This window comes from Canis lupus, unplaced genomic scaffold (assembly GCF_011100685.1).
Source record: "Canis lupus familiaris isolate Mischka breed German Shepherd unplaced genomic scaffold, alternate assembly UU_Cfam_GSD_1.0 chrUn_S241H401, whole genome shotgun sequence".
Taxonomy (NCBI): domain Eukaryota; kingdom Metazoa; phylum Chordata; class Mammalia; order Carnivora; family Canidae; genus Canis; species Canis lupus.
The window spans coordinates 1-14,764 of record NW_023331172.1 but is presented as its reverse complement, the minus strand read 5'-3'; the positions used below and the strand labels follow the sequence as shown (position 1 = coordinate 14,764).

At 37.9% G+C, this 14,764-nt stretch overlaps 1 long non-coding RNA gene across 1 annotated transcript; it reads left to right on the top strand.

Annotated features, from left to right (window-relative positions):
- The first annotated feature begins 652 nt into the window (after positions 1 to 652).
- On the top strand, positions 653 to 13,471 carry LOC119879083. Its single transcript, XR_005387326.1, has 3 exons — positions 653 to 742; positions 7,667 to 7,784; positions 13,432 to 13,471. It is a non-coding gene; the product is annotated as an uncharacterized LOC119879083 (long non-coding RNA).
- The last annotated feature ends 1,293 nt before the right edge of the window (positions 13,472 to 14,764 follow it).

Here is a 14,764-nt window from a genome sequence, read left to right as displayed (position 1 = left end):
ACGTGGATGGAACTGGAGGGTATTATGCTGAGTGAAGTAAGTCAGTCGGAGAAGGACAAACATTATATGTTCTCATTCATTTGGGGAATATAAATAATAGTGAAAGGGAAAATAAGGGAAGGGAGAAGAAATGTGTGGGAAATATCAGAAAGGGAGACATAAGGTAAAGACTGCTAACTCTGGGAAACGAACTAGGGTGGTAGAAGGGGAGGAGGGCGGGGGGTGGGAGTGAATGGGTGACGGGCACTGGGTGTTATTCTGTATGTTAGTAAATTGAACATCAATTAAAAAAAAAAAAAGAAACAACAATAACAAGACCGGGTCCCCAGAGATTATTCCAAAGAGCAGCACGAAAGTCCCATTTATCTGAAGTGTGTCTTCTTATCAAATAATTTGAATTTGCTGTGGTCAGGGTCTGTAGAAGTCTTCATGGGATCATGGATTACACAGGACTGGAAGGGACTTTAAGAAATAAAGTAGGTTTTGTACTGGACTTAAAAGAAGAGTTAAGAGTTCATGGGGTACGAAAAGGGTCTGATTTTCATCTAGATTTCACCTTCCACTCCAAAAAGTCCAAAGCCAAAGTGGCAAAAGTAACTGAGTAAAGCACACATATGGGGAATGCCTTTGCTCAATTTTTCCCTTGTTTTTTAGGAAGACCAAAATGATCTTTTGTACTGCAAGGTGCTAACACTTGATATAGATGAAAATCTACATAAACCAGCATATCTCTCTGCAACAGGTAGGTACTATTTAAATGTCTTTTAGGGAGAAAGCATAAGGTCTGAAGCTTGGCCGTGTCTTTAGCTTCTTTCCCAATATCTAGGCTTTGCCATCCAGGAAAAACCCATAGCAGTGTACTAAATCAAAGTAATTGATTGCTTTACCGAGTGGTAACTTGAAAGTTTAGAGAGTTGGACTTCTGTGGTTATTGTTTGTATAAATAATGTGTTTTATGAACCATAGTGATATGTGATAAAATCTCATAAACACCTATAGATGTACTCAAATCACCTTAGATTAGGTAGTGGACTTTTATTAAAAGTTCTGTACGTTTGCTTGTAGATATCCTGGTTGATTACTTAGAATCCTGGTAGCTTCTGAGCAACAGTTTTTCTAAGACTGAAGCAGTAGTTATATAGTTTAAGAATCCAATCAGTAGTTTTATCCTTATTCTGGATACACTTCCATTATAAACAGTTGATGGAAATATACACACACACACACACGTGTGTGGTGCATATGCACACCCAGGTCTATACATAAAAGCCATTATCCCTCAAACGTTTTTCATCTTATTTATAAGCCAAAACTGAGTACTATTGAGGAGCATATGGTTCTCTAAAAATCTATTAAGGAAAAATTTGGATTTAAGGGAAATAATTATCCATTAAATTCTCAAAACATTCTCGAAGCACCTGGGTGGCTCAGTTGATCAAGTGTCTGACTCTTAATATCAGCTCAAATCATGAGTTCAGGTTCTTCATTGGGCTCCATATAAATAATAATAAATATTATTAAAATAATAATAATAATAAAATAAAAGGAAATTCTTAGAACATTTTCAATCTAGACTTTACCCTTAAGTGGAAAGAATGGAGAAATTTAATATGTCCAATTTTTTAAATCATTTTCCCTCTGTTCTGTGCAAGAAAAACCAATAGAATTAATGTGGTATTGATGTTATTTTCTTATTCTAGTTAGCTTACTTTAATAATATCACTTAATATTTTCTTTGCTTTTATACTAAGTTTCTGAGTTGTTCATGTACAATGAATGTATCTGTGTTGTGATTTCCTAGTTTCTTCATGGAATGTACTATTTTATTTCTGGATATCTGATCATATTTAAATGCCTTAAACTTTCCTGGTCAAAGAGTAACTTCTTTTCTCTTTAATATTCTGCAGAGGAATTAAGCAGATTCTTACAGGTTGAAATGTTTAAATATGTCTTCAGAACACTCATGGGAGAAACAGTAGCTCTGTCACATTTTTAGCAACAAAACACTTAAAAGAATAGCTGTCCAACAAAACTAAACCTGCTTGTGAAGTCCACTAGAGTTGATCCCATCCTAAATTACTTGGCTACATTAGTACATTCGTATAAAAAAGAGCAAACATAACAAGAAGGTAAGATAGCTGTGTCTGAAACGCATGAGGTACTGATATATATTAACAGACATCAGTTTCTTTTCTTTTTTTTACAATAAATTTATTTTTTATTGGTGTTCAATTTCTAACTTGTGCTTTCAAATTATGAAAGGGAATTTGAGATGCTTTCTATCTCGTTTTTGGAAAATTTAGGATAATTTTAGAATAGGTTAGATTTAGAATAGGGTTTTTTTCTTAGTTTGAAGAAATAGTTGAAAAAGTAAATAGGAATTGTGTGCCATGGCCCCTCCTCCATCCACTGGGTCTCAGAAACAGCGTTCTGCTCTTCCTCTTGGCTTACGGAAACCAAGTTTCTGTACTTGTGCCGCTAGGTGGACACTGTGGGTGGACAGGGAGGGACAGAAGGAACAGAATACACAGACTTCTCTTTCCATTTCAGTTTTCTATCATCAATCAGCTATGAATGACCAAGCCTTGTTTCTGCCCACTTGCAGCCCCCTGAAATGAGGCTGTAAGAGAACACCCCCTCCACCCCCCGGCAACATTCACAAATTGATAGCTTCTGGGTCACATTAGAATGTTTTAATTTTTTTAAATTCAACTTTGCTTTTTTTGTTCTTTGCTTGTTTTAAAGTAAACTTTGTATTCAAGTACTCGTCATACTTGAATACAGAATGATACACAAATCAAGATGCATTATATTAATTGGAACTGATCACATCATGGGGAAATCGGCTGGGGCCTGAGTGGCAGTTATAAATTCCAACTGCTTGAGTCCTTGATGAACATTGGTTTACTGAAAGGTGTTAGGACCAGGTTTTGCCAAATTCTAGAACTATTCTCAGATTGTCTTATGTGCCTTTATTCTGTAATTACATTGAGGCTGCTTCAGATCTTTATTACTCTAGTAATATAAAATTGTATAGTCACAGAATCTCCCAGTTACTATTTCCTGCAAATTAATTGGCTACCTTCAAAGGCTGATGAACAAGATACCTCTTAATGATTGTAGTATTGAGTATTGTGTGACTACTGAGTATAGCTCCTGCACCCCTCCCCACTTCTTTCTAATGCTGATTTTCATTCAGGTAATTTAATCTTTCACATGACCATATGCTTTCCTAATCCAATTACGGTAATTTCTTTTAAAATTGTATTTAAGTTCTACTTAACATACATTTGCAATATTGGTTTCAGGAGTAGAATTCAGTAATTCATCACTTACATACAACACCCAGTGCTCATCCTGACAAGTGTCCTCACCACCCATCTAGCCCATCCCCGCTCATCTCCCTCCAGCAGCCCTCAGTTTGTTCTCTGTCGTTAGGTCTCTTATGGTTTGTTTCATTCTTCTTTTCCCCCCTTTTCCCCCCTTTCCCATATGTTCATCTGTTTTGTTTCTTAAATTCCACATATGAGTGTGAAATCATATAGTATTTGTCTTTTTCTTACTGACTTATTTCACTTAGTGTAATGTGCTCTAGCTCCATCCACATTGTTGCAAATGGCAAGATTTCATTCTGAGTAATACTCCATTGTACATAAAAGAATGCATATTCTACTTTGGGATGAAATGTCCTGAATATACCTGTTAAGTGCATCCAGTCGAGTGTATCATTCAAACACTTGTTACTGTCTTTGTTTTAAAATCTAGTTTGATATAAGTTTGGCAACCCTGGCTTTGTTTTGCCATCCATTAGCATGATAAGTGGTGCTCCATCTCCTTAGTTTCAATATCAGGGTGTCTTTAGGTCTAAAATGAGTCTCTTGTAGGTAGCATATAGATGTGCCTTTTTTTTTAAAAAAAAATCTATTCTGATACCCTATGTCTTTTGATTGGAAATTTAGTTCACGTGATCCCTGGGTGGCGCAGCGGTTTGGCGCCTGCCTTTGGCCCAGGGCGCGATCCTGGAGACCCGGGATCGAATCCCACGTCGGGCTCCCGGTGCATGGAGCCTGCTTCTCCCTCTGCCTGTGTCTCTGCCTCTCTCTCTCTGTGACTATCATAAATAAATAAAATAAAGGAAATTTAGTTCATATACATTCAGATTGCTTATGAAAGATATGAATTTCATGCCACTGTGTTACCTATAAAGTTGGTGTTTCTGGTGATGTTCCTTTCTAGTCTTTGTTGCTTTTTTTAAAAAAAAGATTATTTATTTATTTATTCAGAGAGAGAGAGAGAGAGAGGAGGCAGGCAGAGAGGCAGAGACACAGGCAGAGGGAGAAGCAGACTCCATGCAGGGAGCCTGACATGGGACTCGATCCTGGATCTCCAGGATCACACCCTGGGCTGCAGGCAGTGCTAAACTGCTGGGCCACTGGGGCTGCCCGTCTTTGTTACTTTTGATCTTTTTTCTCCACTCAGTTCCTCTTAATATTTCTTGCAGGGCTGGCTTAGTGGTCTATGAACTCCTTTAGTTTTTGTTTGTCTGGGATACTCTTTATCTCTCTTCCTATTCTGAATGACAGCCTTGCAGGATAAAATATTCTTGGCTGCATATTTTCCCCATTCAGCACAATTATGGTAATCTCATTGTTCTTGGCTGCTCATATTTTAGAAACAGGTATGATGCATTTCTGGTCAATGAGCTATGAAGTGGAATATTCTGGGAGTTCAGGGAAAAACTTTATCATAATTAAAGAGACACAAAAACAGCATTTTTACTGGGTATCTTTTTGTCACATATGGTGTAAGGTAGTTAACATAAGGATAAGCCTATATCCTGAATAATGCAATATAGAAAAATGGAAAGATCCTTGATGATGTTGTTGAGGCACTGAATTAAGCAACCCTGTAGCTACCTAACCGCAGAATTTCTTGTATGAAATGATCAATTTCTTAAGATGTCAGCTAGTTAGGCCAGGATTTTCTGTTTCTTGTAGCTGAAATCTTCCTAATGAATACACTATGGGAACCATTTCATTACTGAATAATTTACAATTATAAGATTTATCAGATTATGTAGAAAGGTTTTTATCTCAGCCTGTCTTGCAGAATAAATTATCCTAGAAAGGAGAGGGAAAATTGGATGATGGTAGAAAGATAAAACAGAGTAAGGTTAAACAACAAAAAAGATGTGATGGTAGCCGAGACCAGGAGTCAGAATGTATTCTAACACATTCATTTAGATTAAAATGTTATATATATCCTAAGTCTATAGGTATATGTAAATGTTTCCTCTAAGATTGTGCAGATAGTTCATATAGTTTGTGCTTCTGATGAATCTCGAGTACTTTCATGTTTCTTAAATTGCTAAACCTAAATTATTAATCTTGTGTTTACTCAACAAAGTCCTCTTATCTACCATTTATTGAGCTTAGCTTCAATAAACTTTGAACATAAATTAAAGGTTTCTGTGAACTAAGCTGCTCTTCTGAAACTGATTTTTGATCTCAGTATAAGCAGGAACAAAGAATACTGGCTTAAATAAAAGGCAGGTAGGGATCCCCTCCTCTAGCCATCTCCCACCAATGTGTCCCAGAGCCCTGAGAGTGGGACAAAGCTCTTTTTTCTGGAGGGAGAACCCTCTCTGGCAGTTCCTTCTCAGTTGCTTGTGATCTACTAGCCTCTGGAAGGGGAAGGGCAAGGGCAAGATGTGCAGACTTCCTATGTTACTTTCCATACTTGTACTACTTGAAGGGCCAAGGAGAAGGGTATTGTGGATCAAATAGACACAAATCCTGACTATATATTTAGAAATGCTCAGCATAGTTGGTTTGAATTTAGAGACAAAGAGTTTTTCATTGTGATCAGGTTCCTATTCCGTTGGAGGCAGGTATCTTATCTGTCCACCTGTCTGTCTATCCACCTATAGCTTCCTAGTTCAGCCTCTCTGGTATGTTCTAATCTGCCAATGAAAAGGAAACAGTTACACCATCACATCATTTGATAGGAACTTTATATTACAAGTTAGAAGTCATAAAGGAGGAACAGAAATATTTTTTAGGATAAGTTAGATAAGTAGAAGATAACTTCTCTAAAGTCACATGTGCCAGAAAATATACATAGGTGTTTAGAGTCCTGGGGAGAGTATGGGAGGAGAGGTAACCTGTTGGCTAAACAGTGATGTGGCATTAGCCTAGACCAAGACTGCTGACTCTGATCTACAGGCCAGATCCTACCTGCTGCCTGGTTTGTGTTTTTTTAATGATTTTATTTATTTGTTTGTTTGTTTGTTTATTTATTCTTGAGAGACATAGAGAGAGAGAGGCAGAGACACAGGCAGAGAAAGAAGCAGGCCCCATGCAGGGAGCCTGATGTGGGACTCGATCCAGGGTCTCCAGGACCATACCCCAGGCTGAAGGTGGCACTAAACCGCTGAGCCACCCGGGCTGCCCTGCTGCCTGCTTTTGTATGGTACACAAGCGAAGGGAAGGGTTCAAAATTTTTAAATGGTTGAAAAAAAATTAAAAGAATATTTTGTGATACATGAAAATTGTATAAAATTGAAACTTTAGGTTCCATACATGGTTTTGTTGGCGTGGAACCGTGCGCATTTATTTACATATTTTTTTCTGGCTGCTTTTGAGATAGGAAGGCAGATTTGAACAGATATTATAGTCCTGCAACAAAGGTTAAATATTTACTGTCTAGCCCTTTACAGAAAGTTTGTTAACCTCTGACCTAGACCACTGCTTCTCAACCCTTAATGTTAGTAAATCATTTGGAGATTTTGTGAAAATATATAGTTTCTGATTCGGTAGGTCAAGGGAGCCTACGTGTCTGTATTTCTTTTTTTTTAGATTTTGTTTATTTGTACATGAGAGACACACAAAGAGAGGCAGAGACACAGGCAGCGGGAGAAGCAGGCTCCATGCAGGGAGCCTGATGTGGGAATTGATCCCCAGCTTCCAGGATCACGCCCTAGGTGGAAGGCAGATGCTAAACCACTGAGCCACCCAGGGATCCCAGTGTCTGTATTTCTAATGAGGTAAGGACCGCATAGTAAGTGGCGAAGCTCTAGTGCAGGACTAACACACTTATTGTTTAAAGAGCCAAGTAATAAATGGTTCACAGTCTGCAGCTATTCAGTCCTTTTGTTACAACTATGTACATCTGCTGGGTAACATAGACATAGACAACATATAAAAGAGCAGGAGGGGCTGTGTTCCAATAAACATTTGCAGAAGTAGGCTTTGAGCTGGAATTGGCACGAAGATTTACTTTAGCATTCACTGGCCTCAGCTGTTTAGTGTGGGTGTCCGTTAAGTAATAGACACAGTCCTACCCTCAACTTGCTTACTAGATTTATAACATATTCCAGTAATGATGATAAAGACAGCAGTTAACTTGTATTGGGTAATTATCATATGCCAGGCTCTATGTGAAGCACTATGAGCCATCTCTTATTTAATTACCACAACAAATCCTAGGAAGCAGATACCATCATTATCCTTGCTTACAGATGAGAATACTGAGCTTCAGAGAAAAAAAAAAAAAACTAAAAGCTGCCAACAGCAAATCAGTGATGGGCCTAGGGTAAGGCATAACTCATGATTATTGAATGACTGTTGAATTATTAGATGACTGGATCAAATCTGTGCATTCATAGGAGTTCCAGAAGCTGGAAAACCAGACTGTGACTATACTGGCTTCCTTCATTGTGAGGCCTGGATCTAAAGGACCTGAACAGTGAAAGATAAGACATCTATTTAGAGGCAACATTGAAGGTAGGTGTCAGAAACTGGATTTGAGTCATGCCAGAGCATTCTTTTTCATGAAAGACTTATTTAGTACCTTCACTGCATGTTTTTGAAGTTAAGGCTCATAGAGATCTCAGAAAGCACATTTTTCATAGTTTTGGGATTTTCCATGCTCCAAAATTGAAATCGCTTTACTTTATAATAACATGTTATTTTAGGCACCAAATAAGTATGGCATTTTGCCTTCCTTGTGTACTTTGGATTTTTTTATATAAATTTATTTTTTATTGGTGTTCAATTTGCAAACATATAGAATAACACCCAGTGCTCATCCCATCAAGTGCCCCCCTCAGTGCCTGTCACTGAGTCACCCCCCACCCCCTGCCCACCTCACCTTCCACCCCCCCCCAGTTTGTTTCCCAGAGTCTCTCATATTCTGTCTCCCTTTCTGATATTTCCCACTCATTTTTTCTCCTTTCCCCTTTATTCCCTTTCACTATTTTTTATATTCCCCAATGAATGAGACCATATAATGTTTGTCCTCCTATTGACTTATTTCAATCATACAATAAATGTCCCTTCTAACCACAGTGACTGAAATTAAATTTCTCCTTCCAAATTCTATATTTTTTCCTTCCTTCTTAGCTGCAATTACTAACATAGAGAGTAGACCTTGATTCTGGCCTAAATATAAGATTACTTTTATCTGTCTTTACACTGTTATTTCCATGTAAATGAATGTTTTTAGGTAAGATGCCTATCAGTGTAACTACATTATAATAAATTAATAGGTCCCTGAGAGAAAACATGTTGTTAATAAAAATGCTTTGGAAAAAACTTTCTGGAGTCTCAGACACAATGTCCTTGGACTATAGATATCATATAAAGATGAATAAGTATGCCATTTTTTATAAATCACCTGTTGAAAAACTTTTATGTCATTGCTTTGATGAATAATAATAGGTTCCATTTTATAAGCAGTGTAGGTACAGGGCAAGGAGGAATATGTCAACATTTTCTAAGTCTTAAGTATCAGTCTTGATATGCCTAGGTGGCTCAGTGGTTTGGCGCCTGCCTTCGGCCCAGGGCAAGATCCTGGAGACCCAGGATTGAGTCCCACATCGGGCTCCCTGCATGGAGCCTTCTTCTCCTTCTGCCTGTGTCTCTGCCTCTTTCTCTCTCTCTCAGTGTCTCTCTGAGGCAGAGACACAGGCAGAGGGAGAAGCAGGGTCCATGCAGGGAGCCCAATGCGGGACTCAATCCTGGGTCACCAGGATCATGTCTTGGGCCAAAGGCAGATACTCAACCACTGAGCCACCTGGGGATCCCATGAATAAAAAAAATCTTAAAAGAAAAAGAATCAATAACCTTAATTTTTTAGGTGGGGAAGGAAGTTAAATATGACACTTAAATAGGAAATCACATACTTACAGATTCTTAAAGCCAGAATTTAGGATGTTCTAATCTAGCCATCTCTGTACACTCCTATTTTTCTATGTAAGTCCCAATTGATTAAGTAAAATTGTTAAAGTCATTTGCTTCTTTAACACAAATATGTTAGTTTTTCTCCCGAATCTGGGAATATGTATTGGTTTCCTAGGGCTGTTATAATGAAGTACCATAAGCTGGTGGCTTAAAACAACAGAAATTTATTATCTTGCAATTCTGTAGTTTAGAAGTCTGAAATCAATGTATTGGTAGGGCCACAGTCCTTCTGAAGGATCTGGGGCAGAATTCTTTGCCTCTTCATAGGTTCTGATGAAGGCCAGCAATTCTTAGCACTCTTTGGCTTGAGATATATATCACTCCGATCTCTGCCTCTGGCTTCATATGGTGTTTGTGACTCTGTCTTCACGTTGCTGTCTTCTTAAAAGGGTATCATTTGTTTTGGATTAGGGCTCCACTCTACTCCAGTATGATCTTAACTAATGATATCTGCAAAACTCTGTTTTCAAATAGGTCACATTTTGAGGTACTGGGTATTAGGACTTTACTATATCTTTCTTGGGTGAGGGATGGTACAGTTTACCCATAACAGAATACGGGGATGTAAAGATATTGTTTTCCATGCAGATCTTACAGTATAGGAAGAACACATATATGTAGATTTATGAAGATGCAGGTTGTAATATACAATATTCACAAAATGCTGTAAGTGTATTGTAGTGGGGAAAGCTACCTTTTCCCAAGTGAAATGGTAAGGGAAGGCTTTCAAAGGCAGGTGCCATTTGAACTAATCTTTGAGGGACATATAGGAGTTCATTGAGAAAAGGATACCAGATGGGAGGACACATCAGCCAGAAAGCTTTGGGTAAAGGCATGGATTAAGTGTTTGTTTGCTGTGATTATTACTAGCTGCTATTTATTTATTTATTTATTTAATAATAAATTTATTTTTTATTGGTGTTCAATTTGCCAACATACAGAGTAACACCCAGTGCTCATCCCATCAAGTGCCCCCCTCAGTGCCCGCCACCCACTCACCCCCCCCCCCGTCCTCATCCCCCTCCACCACCCCTAGTTCATTTCCCAGAGTTAGGAGTATTCATGTTCTGTGCTACTCTTTATTTAATATTAGTGTGTGTCATTTAATTAACAACAACCTTTTGATCCCAATTGTACAGATGGGAAAACTGAAATTTCAAAAAATTAAGTATTTGGTCTCACGCTAACACATCTTGAAGGTAGTACTATTGAGATTAGAACCCAGGGAGCCTGATTACATAGTCTATAATTTGCCATTGTGATGAAAACTACAGTTTAGGATATTTGGGAGCGCATATGGATAGTTAGACATAAGGCCAAAGAGATAGGTTAGAGACAAATTGTGAAGAGGTTGGTTTATCCATTGATTTGCTTAACAGAAAATTGTTGACTTATTAAAGTTTGAACTTTAAGGGCTATTGACATTTGAACAGTTTCCAAAGCTGTAAGGACAGGTGTCAAATGGCCACATTCCTATGGAGTGTAGGGTAGTTTGGAGGCCCAGAGGCTAGAGAGGAGGTTACTGTCATGGACCATTTTAGAATTAATGAAGGTTGGAACTAAACAAGACAATGGAACCGGAGGGGCAATAAAGTCAGAGATACTTGTAAGTCAAGGTCAGTGAGGTGTTGAACCTAAATCATTGCCTCTGTTGTGTGGCCATTCCTGATCCATTGGCTCAAGTGCTGAAAGTAGAGCTGTCTCAACTAATGTGGTTAAACACAATAATTTTAATTCATAACCCTAGCTTAGGAAGAGTCTAGTATGTGCAAATGTGATGGTTGTATTAGTACACATATAAATGATTATATTATAGAAGATATAAAAATGTCTTTAAAATTCCAAAGACTGAGTTAACATATTTTAAAACAAACTACATAAAAGTGGCAGAAAATATTTTTCCATGTGCTCTGATGCAAACTCATCTATCTGTATTTTTTAAAAATATTTTATCTATTTATTCATGAGAGATTCATAGAAAGAGGCAGAGACATAGGCAGAGGGAGAAGCAGGCTCCCTATGGGGAACCTGATGCAGAACTCCATCCTAGGACCCCAGGATCATTACCTGATCCAAAGTCAGACACTCAACTACTGAGACACCCAGATATCCCTCATCTATTTGTATTAAGTTGTAACTCCATTAGGTTAAATTCATTCAAGTGTTATTGGAGGTATAGCCACACTTCTACAGCTCAGCTTATTCAACTAAAGCCTGGTTATTGTAAAAATATATTATTTCTTAAAAATAGCTTAATTGATTACTGGGTTAAAATAATAACATTTTGTATTAATTTGAAAGCAAGGCATTATTTAAGAGTCCCAAGTTGTCTTTGTGTGGGACAGAGGAAACCAAAACTGTGTCTCCCTGTTACTTATGGCCCTCATGAGAAAAGCTGCCCAAACAATCATAAATATCCAGCAGGATATTTATGGTATTTCCTAAAAAGATATCAATTACTGGAGGAAAGTTAATTAAAACAAGCTGCATTTCTCTTAAGTGAATTTTCTCTTATTTTGAGGAATTATTTTATGCAGGTATCTGGTGCCACCACAGATGGTGCATTGTGACTTGCTCATCTTTAGTGACTTTTGGCTTATCTGTGTGTACTTGGCTGCTTTCCCCAAGTGTTGGCCAAGGCCTTCTGATATAACTGCCATTAATCAGGCAAAAAGCAAATATAAACAATGTGAATCTTTTTCCACTTTTAGCCCATAAGTTAAAAGTATAAAGTCATAAATTTGGGGAAAATTAGACATAAACTGATGTGTTTATATACATGCTATATCTCACTAAATGAAAATCTAGGCTAGAAATTTTTTTTAAAAAAAGAATTATTTTGAATTGATTGTATCTTGCACAGTGAAAGCTGAAGTGACCTGAAAATGGCCTACATTCTTTCCCTAGTGTTCTTGTAGGCACCTGAACACCCCAAAAAACAAACCCTAGATTGTGTGGAAATATTATGTCTTCTTGTGGTTGATTTTCAACTTGATACTTTGCATCATTGCAAGATTAAAAAATTTCCTGGAATGTTGATTTAGAATATTGAGGCACTAAATTAGAATTCAGTTTTAAGATTTGAAACACACAGTGCAATTAAGGGGTTTAAAATTCTTGTACTTCATCTCTTGTAAGAGACCATTCTTTTATAATTAGGGTGTTTTGTAAAATAGCAGCCAAAGGACAGGGAGATGGAAAAGGAAAATAGAAAAACAGGAAGAATTATCCTTCTTTGTTCCGTTCAAAAACACACCCAAGAGGAATATTAAGTATAAATAGTGAGGGAAAAATTGACAGTGCCAACTTACTAGCATTGATTAAGCAGTTCAAATGTGTTAATATAGTGATTTTCAGATTACTGATAAAATATGTAACACAACAGGAGGAAAAAACCCACAACCGTATTCTCAGTATCCAAACTATTGCTGCCAACATGAAGAAAGACTGTGTGTCATATAATATTCTGCTGGACTTAACTGTTGTTTAGGTCTGTGGGGATATATCGATACCTAGAACTATATGCCAGCATGTGAAGGTAAGATCAACTGTGAAGGGCTTCTTCCTTTGCTTAATAAAACTCCTGGAATCTAACAGGGAACAAACCTGGAATCAGATAACTATGTGAGATTTGCAATGCCTTTTTCATAGTGAAGAATCCAAACACATCCAGAGAGTGATTATATAAATATGCAGTTCATATAGATATATGGTCTACCTAGAGTTTCCTAGCAGTTTAAAAATGGTTCCGTAGATAAGAGGGATAGACCTAGAGTCTAGGACTAGAGCTAAAGCTGGAGCTGGAGTGCTTTCCAAGACCACCACCAGTTCTTCCATCCCTGGGAAAAAGGACAGAAAGGGGTGGTTCTGCTTGGCGCATTCAGAGATTTACTTGATTAGGATTCAGTCTGGACTAGACCACCTCATACTTTGAAACTCTGAAGTTCTAGTGTTATAATACGTGGCCTCAAATTATTCAGAATCAATGGGACATGGTCAGGGAACCCTTGCATTTCTGTCCTTCCTGGTCACCTGCTGTTCACTGTAGAGAGAATTCAGCATTTGCCCAGTTGCCCTCCCAGACAAGAAAAAGTGGTGGACACAGCCAGATCCACACCAACCAGCTTATATCCTATTTTTATGGATTCTTTTTTTTTTAATTTTTTAAATTTTTATTTATTTATGATAGTTACAGAGAGAGAGAGAGGCAGAGACACAGGCAGAGGGAGAAGCATGCTCCATGCACCAGGAGCTCGATGTGGGATTCGATCCCGGGTCTCCAGGATCGCGCCCTGGGCCAAAGGCAGCCACCAAACCACTGCGCCACCCAGGGATCCCTATTCTTATGGATTCTTAAATGATGACACATTGATCAAGTTCATGAATATCACTGTTGCACGGAAACATCAATATCTCTGATATCTGGTATGTTCTAAGAAAAAACATTGTCATTTTACTTTTCAGAGTTAAAGTCACTGAAGTAGGATTTTAATAAAGAAAATTAATACTGTTATAATGTCTACATTATACAGTTTTACAAAGATATTTGATTTCTTTAATACAAATTTAGAGAAAATCTGTAAGTAATGGTGATGATGTGAATCAAAGAGGTAACAGTTCAGCGATCTGGAGGGCTTGCCCTGCCTGAACTAGAAGTCTGTTCTTTTTCCTTTTTAAGATTCTATTTATTTATTCATGAGAGAGAGAGGGAGAGACATAGGCAGAGGGAGAAGCAGGCTCCCTATGGGGAGCCCAATGTGGGACTCAATCCCAGGACCCTGGATCATGACCTGAGCCATTGAGCCACCAAGCTGCCCCTGGAAGACTTTGTTCTTATGTGTCGTATGGATTGTAGACAAGTGATCTGGAGGGCTCGAGTCTGAATCTGCTGCCATAAATTTGGTAGTGGGTTTAGAATATTTGTTTAAAGCAGTTATTTCAAATGAGACAACATTTACAAAGATATTAGAACTGTGGTTAAAGTTTCTGGAAAAACCATGGGATAAGACAATTTAATGAACAGAATAAATAGTGGGGATTTGGGATGATCTTTTCGAATCGATAACAAGTGGCAGAGAAAAATGTGTTACCAATTTTCCAGCTATGTGGAATGAAACTGCGCTTTCTGGGATTCACATTTCATATCAGAATTGTTTAACTAGCAAAATGCTGAAATGATTAAATATAAAACCATGAAGTTAAAGCTCAAGAAAACTTTGGTCAGAGATGTTTCTGGAATGAGCTTCAGCTTTCGTAGTTGTTTCTGTTCTGTTGGTCAGTGATGAAATGTGCTCTAATCAACCTACTAAATTATCCACAAAGGAGGGTTTACTTTGGTGGTTTGAAGGTATCTCCTTTCAGAGCTGTGATGCACAGAGCAGCACATCCCTTAACAGCTCATTTCCTCAGGGATACTAAGCAAGAGCCACACCCAGGAAAAGAGAAAAGTTTAAGATCTCTTCCCTTACTGTGAACCCTTTCCATGTTTAAACACAGATGACTCTCTTATTTGCAGTCTGGCT